The sequence below is a fragment of the Tiliqua scincoides genome, chromosome 2 (assembly GCF_035046505.1).
Source record: "Tiliqua scincoides isolate rTilSci1 chromosome 2, rTilSci1.hap2, whole genome shotgun sequence".
In the NCBI taxonomy this organism is placed as follows: Eukaryota; Metazoa; Chordata; class Lepidosauria; order Squamata; family Scincidae; genus Tiliqua; species Tiliqua scincoides.
The window spans coordinates 267,929,607-267,938,106 of NC_089822.1; positions in this window are offsets into that span (position 1 = coordinate 267,929,607).

The window sequence follows — 8,500 nt, forward strand, 5'->3', positions numbered from 1 at the left end:
TGGAGCTGAAGCTGATGGTGCAGCGCATGACAAGCTAGAATTCCAGACTAGCACCTTAAATTGGAGTAACTTACTTAAAAGGGGACTGACAGTACATGGTGGGGGGATTTTCTGTTTTATTAAGTTTATTTTTAGCTCTGACTCTATTCCAGCATTGAGACATAAAGTGTTTCAGCTTCTTTGAATTGTCTGCAGCTCATGTTAGTTGGCTTTTTATCTTTAAGTTTATATCTAACTTTGATATCCTATTTTAGGATATAAATTGTAGTTTTAATCCATCTGAATCTTACATAGTTCATGTAGCTGATCATGTAGTGGCACTATTAATTTTTGTTAATGCTGGTCTGTGACTGTAATTAAGACTGATTGATTGACTGACTGACTGACTGACTCTGTATTTTCTGCCAATAAAGGTTTCACTGACTGACTGACTGACTGACACTATAGCACCATGGAGGAGAGGCAATGGCAAACAATGGGGTGATGGCACCTGAAGGAGGGGGATTCGGAGATCCGAGAAAGACGGAATGGGGAACAGCAGGGCAGAGACAGGAGAAGAGAGATGGAGAAGCAGGAGGAGGAGGAGGAAACAGTAGGATGTTGAAGTGAAGGGGCAGGGGTACCTGTCAAGGGGGGGTGGAGGGAGAAACACAGGAGAAGAGAAGGGGATGTGGAGAAGGGAGGGACAACTGGCAGGGAGAAGAGTGTGTGAAAGGAGAGACCAGTGACATTCGGAGAAGGGGCCCAGCCAAGGGGAGGGAGGAATTGGGCAAAGTCCCAAGGAAAGGAGAGGCATGCCCAGAGTGGGGGCCTGGTTTCCACAGACCCTTGAGATCCAGCCAGCACCAGGGCAAGCCCTCCGCTACCTTTGCCTCCCAGTCCAAGGTCCCAGTTGGCTCTGAAGTGGAAGAGGTGGGCTGGGCCTCGAGACACTGTGGCCAGCCACTCCTGGTGTCGACCCTGGTGTCGACCCAATGTCGACCCAATGTGCGGCAGCAGTGAAGAAGGCCAATTCTATGCTTGGGATCATTAGGAAGGGTATTGAGAACAAAACGGTTAGTATTATAATGCCGTTGTACAAATCGATGGTAAGGCCACACCTGGAGTATTGTGTCCAGTTCTGGTCGCCGCATCTCAAAAAAGACATAGTGGAAATGGAAAAGGTGCAAAAGAGAGCGACTAAGATGATTACGGGGCTGGGGCACCTTCCTTATGAGGAAAGGCTACGGCGTTTGGGCCTCTTCAGCCTAGAAAAGAGACGCTTGAGGGGGGACATGATTGAGACATACAAAATTATGCAGGGGATAGACAGAGTGGATAGGGAGATGCTCTTTACACTCTCACATAATACCAGAACCAGGGGACATCCACTAAAATTGAGTGTTGGGCGGGCTAGGACAGACAAAAGAAAATATTTCTTTACTCAGCGCGTGGTCGGTCTGTGGAACTCCTTGCCACAGGATGTGGTGCTGGCGTCTAGCCTAGACGCCTTTAAAAGGGGATTGGACGAGTTTCTGGAGGAAAAATCCATTATGGGGTACAAGCCATGATGTGTATGCGCAACCTCCTGATTTTAGGAATGGGTTAAGTCAGAATGCCAGATGTAGGGGAGAGCACCAGGATGAGGTCTCTTGTTATCTGGTGTGCTCCCTGGGGCATTTGGTGGGCCACTGTGAGATACAGGAAGCTGGACTAGATGGGCCTATGGCCTGATCCAGTGGGGCTGTTCTTATGTTCTTATGTTCTTATGGTGGGCAGAAGAGGAGCCTTCTCTTGAAGGACCAGAGCCTCTGATTCTGGAGCCTGCTGAAGTGACATAATCCTGAGGGGGAGCTTTTCCAGGGAGGCCCTGCCATTATTTGGGTGAGGTTAGTTGTCCAGCCCTGGCCTTATTTGGCCCAACAGACTCCAAGGAGGGCAGTGACAAGACAAGTCTTTCCAACCTGCCGGGGAGATCCTTGCAACAAGCTCCCCATCACTGGCAGAAATGGAGGCTGGGAGGGAGGAACAGCTAAGCTGGGAAACCAGAAGGACAAGGGCATGAGTGGGCATTTGGAGAAGGGGACAGGAGATCAGGGGCTGGGGGCACCAAGGGGGAGCTGCTGGCAGGCTTCTTAAAACCCTGAGCTGGGGTGAGAGACAAGCTGGCTGAGGGATCCATCTGCAGCCCCCACCCCCGATGGACAGGAAGCCCCTGTGACAAGGAAGGTTCTGCCCTGAGGTTGAAAGGGATGTGTGACCCCTTCCCATCTTGAACTCCGAGGCCCCTTTTGGGAAAGAAGAACCCGCCCTGCAGAGCACAGCGAAAGTGGTTTGTTTGTTTTTAAATTTTATTTATTGATGTAGAAATTTAAAGTAGTACATTCCACTTATATTTACATAATCATACATCAACAATCTTTTTTTCCCTTTTTTCCCCTCCCCTCTTGAAGAGCGACCATTAACATTATTTATATCTGCAGCCATAAGAACACTTTTTGGATTTTATCGATTATAACAGTTTTGCCCCCCCTTCCCTTACCCATCTTATACATCTCAAGCATTTCTTTTTTATCTCAGTTTTCTTATCTTCCCATGTCTTATCCTGTTCCAAAATTGATACTATGTCTGATTGTATTCATTCATATAGATACCAATTCCATTTTTCCACAGTCCATTTTGATGCATCTTTCCACCCATATGCTATAACTGCATGGATAGCTAGAATCATAGCTTTAAATAAATCCTCATTACGTTTTTTTTCTTTATTATTTTCCAAAACTTCCATAAATAACATTTTTCCAGAGAGCTCCAACTCAAGGTTACATAATTCCTCCACCTTTTCAAATATCAATTGCCAAAAATCAATTACCCTTAGAACATTCCCACCAAAGATGGGCATAATAACCCTTTACCCTCCTACAGTGTCAACAATTTGAATTCCTCCCCTTAATCATATAAACCAGCTGGGCAGGTGTCCTATAACATTTCAATATTAATTTCATCTCCAATTCTCTAAATTTTTCCATTCTAATCTCCAATATTCCTTTCATTATTCTGTCTATCTCCTGTACTGACATCCCCACCTCTCTTTCCCATTTAATTTATATTAACCTAATCATATAGTCTTTGTCTTTATTCATTACATTGTATAGCTTTTTTGCCATACACTTTTTATTATCCTCTTTAATACTATATATTTTTTTTCAAATTGAGTATTCTCTTCATTTAAAACTTGGGAGTATCTTTGTTTTAAAATATTATATAAATAGATTTTAAAAAAATCAAAACTTCACATATAGGCTGATGTGTTCTGAGCTTTCTGTGACAGATCAGGAGAGAGATCTTGGGGTGGTGGTGGACAGGTCGATGAAAGTGTCGACCCAATGTGCGGCGGCAGTGAAGAAGGCCAATTCTATGCTTGGGATCATTAGCAAAGGTATTGAGAATAAAACGGCTAATAGTTTAATGCCGTTGTACAAATTGATGGTAAGGCCACACCTGGAGTATTGCGTCCAGTGCTGGTCACCATAACTCGAAAAGGACATGGTGGAAATGGAAAAGGTGCAAAAGAGAGTGACTAAAATGATTCCGGGGCTGGGACACCTCCCTTACAAGGAAAGGCTATGTAATTGTAAGACTTAATGTATTTACTTTTTATATTAATTGTGACGCAAAAGGGAGCTCAGTCAACATATTTCTGCAAACTGCGCATTACATGTCAAAGCACTGCCTATGGCCCCAAGTTGCGGTTTGGCCACCCTGGTTTAGAATTGTTTTGTTTTTGAATATCTGTTTTGCATGTTTATTTTGTAACCATAGATAGAAGCCTGTTCTTAGTAAACGTGTATCTTTTTCAAAGATTAACAGCCCAATCCTAAACCCCCCCCAGGTATGGGGAGGCCGGGCTACAGTACCAGTACAAAGAATCTGTACCAGTACAGTACCAGCACCTGCAAAATAAAGCTTTCCTTTCTGCCCTAAAGAGGGAGGCAGAACAGCCCCTCCTCTGCTGTGGTTTTTTTTTTGGCTCCGAGCAATTTCAGTGCTTCTGACAGCAAAGCTTTTGTCCAGAGGCAGCTGTGCAGTTTTTCTCAGGGAGGAATTCTGAAGGGGCAAGAGGAACACCACAGTCTCATCTGAAGTTATGACATGTGCTGGGCATGTTGTGTAGGCATCTTATTGGCAGTTTCCTCCCTCCCACCCATCCCTTACCCGTGGATAGCAGCAATTCTAATCTTTCTTTGGGAGTGTGAAGGAATAGGATGGGGAAGAGGAAAACCCTACTTACTGAGATCTGGAAACTTGACATTTCAGCCTGTTTTCAGCAACCAGTTTCTTAACCAGGTTTCTTAAGGAGGTAAATGGGTGTGTTCAACCTGTTCTGCTACAAATGTCATCTTTCCTCATGCTATACTTCACCTAACCAGCAGAGATGCTCCTGAATGGGCAGTTAAACAAAATTGTAGTTGGCAACCTTCAGTCTCGAAAGACTCTGGTATCGCGCTCTGAATGGTGGTTCTGGAACAGCGTCTAGTGTGGCTGAAAAGGCCAATTCGGGAGTGACAATCCCTTCCACACTGGGAGCAAGTGCAGTCTGTCCCTGGTCTGTCTCCCTGGCTATGGGCTTCCTTCTTTGCTTCTTTGCTTCAGTCTGTTGGCCAAGTGTCTCTTCAAACTGGGAAAGGCCATGCTGCACAGCCTGCCTCCAAGCAGGCCGCTCAGAGGCCAGGGTTTCCCACCTGTAGCTCTGTAGACCTGGATCTTGGTATGTTCCGTCAGCTTCTTGTTGGACCAGACTCTCTTTGTGAGTATGGAAAACGTGGTAGCTGCTTTACCGATGCGTTTGTTTAGCTCGGTATCCAGAGAAAGAGTGTTGGAGATCGTTGAGCCAAGGTACACAAAGTCATGGACAACCTCCAGTTCATGCGCAGAGATTGTAATGCAGGGAGGAGAGTCCACATCCTGAACCATGACCTGTGTTTTCTTAAGGCTGATCAAAATCTTGGCAGGCCTTGCTAAAATGATCCATGAGCTGCTGGAGATCTTTGGCAGAGTGGGTGGTGACAGCTGCATTGTTGGCAAAGAGGAAGTCACGCAGACATTTCAGTTGGACTTTGCTCTCAGTCTGGAGAGGTTGAAGAGCTTTCCGTCTGATCTGGTCCGTAGATACCTTCTGTTGCAGTTCCAAAGGCCTGCTTCAGCATGACAGCGAAGAAAATCCCAAACAAGGTTGTCGCATGAACACAGCCCTGTTTCACTCCACTTCGGATGTCAATGGGGTCTGATGTGGAGCCATCAAAGACTACAGTGCCCTTCATGTCCTTGTGGAAAGACCTGATGATGCTGAGGAGCCTGGGTGGACATCCGATCTTGGGGAGAATCTTGAAGAGGCCGTCCCTGCTGACCAGGTCGAAAGCCTTCGTGAGATCTATGAAGGCTATAAAGAGTGGCTGTCGTTGTTCCCTGCATTTCTCCTGCAGTTGTCTAAGGGAGAATACCATAATAGTGGTGGACCTGTTGGCTCAGAATCCACACTGCGATTCTGAATAGACGCTCTCTGCAAGTACCTGGAGCCTCTTTAGTACAACTCGGGCAAACAGCTTTCCTACAACGCTAAGGAGAGAGATGCAGCGGTAGTTGTTGCAGTTACCCGTCGCCTTTGTTCTTGTACAGCGTGATGATGTTTGCATCTCTCATGTCCTGAGGTACTCCGCTTTCTCTCCAGCAGAGACAGAGGATTTCATGCAGCTCAGTGATGATTATCTCTTTGCAACACTTTAGGACTTCAGCAGGGATGCAGTCTTTTCCAGGTGCCTTGCCAAAGGCAAGGGAGTCCAGGGCCACATGAATTTCTTCTAGGGTTGGTTCACTGTCACGCTGCTCCAACACAGGCAGGCACTCAATGTTGTTCAGCGCTTCTTCAGTGACTACATTTTCTCTGGAATATAGCTCAGAGTAGTGCTGCACCCAGCGTTCCATCTGCTGCGCCCGATCCTGGATGACCTCGCCTGCGGCAGACTTCAAAGGGGCAATTTTCTTCTGTGTTGGACCTAGGGCCTGCTTGATACCGTCATACATCCCCTTGATGTTGCCCGTGTCAGCTGCTATCTGTATCTGGGAACACAGCTGGAGCCAGTAGTCGTTAGCACATCTCCTGGCGGTCTGCTGGAATTTGCGAGCAGCAAAGCTCGAGCAACTCGGAGGACCTGCAGGTTGCACTCACTGGGACAGGCCTTGTATGCTGCTTGAGCTCTCCTCTTTTCCTCAATGACTGGTGTCAACTCCTCAGAGTGGGCTTCAAACCAGTCTGCCACCTTGTTGGTCTTCTTGCCGAATATGGACAAGGCAGTGTTGCAAACAGCATTCTTGAAATGTTTCCATCTGTTGGATGCATCTGCATCATCCGGGCCTGGAAGAGATTCCTCAGGTGCTTGTGCAAATTCCTCTTTTCTCTGATCCCGGGTCTTGATGGTATCAATGCGAGAACTTCCTTCCTTTTTCGTGTGATACAGTCGCTTTGTTTGTAGTTTCACTCTGCTGCACACCAGGGAGTGGTCGGTGTCGCAGGCAGCACCCTGATAGCTGCATGTGATCTTGATGCTGGGAAGGCTGGAGCGTCTGGTGAGAATCAGGTCGAGCTGGTGCCAGTGCTTTGATCTTGGGTGTCTCCAAGAGACTCTATGTTGGGGCTTCGTGTTGAAGAATGTGTTGCTGACACTGAGACCGTGATGACAGCAAAACTAGATGAGATGTCATGTAATAGTTAAGAGGCTGCCATATGAATCAGGCATTTACCAGGCCAAATGTGACCTTTGCCATGAATTAATGGGTGACCTTAATCCAACCTCGCCTGGCACCCTGTTGCAACTCAAGTGGGGAATCTGACTGGGAAGCAAAGGCTTTGAAGGGCAAAGTGACCTGTTGTATAGTCTTCTAGCTTCTCAGGTTGAGAGAGAAATTAACAGGGAGCAGAAGCTGGTTAGATAACTAGAGGGGGATTGGGCTTTTGCCCTGTGGACCAGGAGAGGGAAGATGTGCCTGGGAGGTAAAAAAGGAGAAAACAGGAGTTGGGAGCTGCCTGGCTATTTGGGGGGGGGGGGGGGGGAAGGAAATCAAGAATGGATCGCTCTTTGCAAACGGATGAGGAAGTGAAAGGCCAGAATCTCTGCCCTGCCAGAGAGGAAATGCCTGGGGAGAGTATAACTAGGAGGAGCCCTGCTCTTGCCTCGCTCTGCTGCAGATGTTGCCTACAGCAGCCCCAGCTCTTTGGCCCATTCCTTCTGCCCCACTGTTCAAGAACCATCACACAAGGGTTTGGTCTGGGTCTCTTTTCCTGCAGCAGGGAATGCAGGCGCTCCTCTTCACAGCCCTTCAGTTCCAGGATTGCTGGACACACCAGAAGCCAAGCTCCAGGTCTCCTCACATTGTGCCAGGAGGATGCAAACACACAGAGGATCTTAACTGGGAATCAATAGATGGCAGGCAGGGAGTCAGCTTCTCAGATCCCACAGAGACTAAAAGAGGGAACCAGCCACACCAGGCAAGGAGGCCACTTGCATCACCAGGCCAGAGCAATGGCCATGAAAGACTCTACACCAGGCTTGAGCAGCTAGGAGGATCTCTCTCTCCCTCTCTCTCCTTGGTCAGACAGCTCAGCCCCACAGGATCCAAGTTTACTCCAGGATGGAGTTAACACAGGCACAGGAAAAGTTTCCTCTTCCAGCTCAAAGCCTAATCCAGCACCTTGAGCCCTGCGGTGTCTGTTCCCATCCCCCCCGCCTCTGGGAAGCCCAGAACCAACAGGGAAGGCCTGGTTGTGACACTGCATCTTCCCAGGCCCCATCAACCACCAGCCTCTGGGGGAAGCCCTGACAGTATACAGGTGATGAGGCCCACCATTTCCTCTGTGCTCTGCAGGGTGGGTTCTTCTTTCCCAAAAGGGGCCTCGGAGTTCAAGATGGGAAGGGGTCACACATCCCTTTCAACCTCAGGGCAGAACTTTCCCTTGTCACAGGGGCTACCTGTCCATCTGGGGAGGGCTGCAGATGGATCCCTCAGCCAGCTTGTCTCTCTCACCCCAGCTCAGGGTTTTAAGAAGCCTGCCAGCAGCTCCCCCTTGGTGCCCCCAGCCCCTGATCTCCTGTCCCCTTCTCCAAATGCCCACTCATGCCCTTGTCCTTCTGGTTTCCCAGCTTTGCTGTTCCTCCCTCCCAGCCTCTGTTTCTGCCAGTGCTGGGGAGCTTGTTACAAGGATCTCCCCAGCAAGTTGGAAGGACTTGTCTTGTCACTGCCCTCCTTGGAGTCCGTTGGGCCAGATAAGGCCAGGGCTGGACAACTAACCTCACCCAAATAATGGCAGGGCCTCCCTGGAGAAGCTCCCCTCAGGACTACGTCACTTCAGCAGGCTCCAGAATTAGAGGCTCTGGTCCTTCAAGAGGAGGCTCCTCTTCCACCCACCAGGAGTGGCTGGCCACAGTGTCTTGAGGCCCAGCCCACCTGTCCAACTTCAGAGCCAACT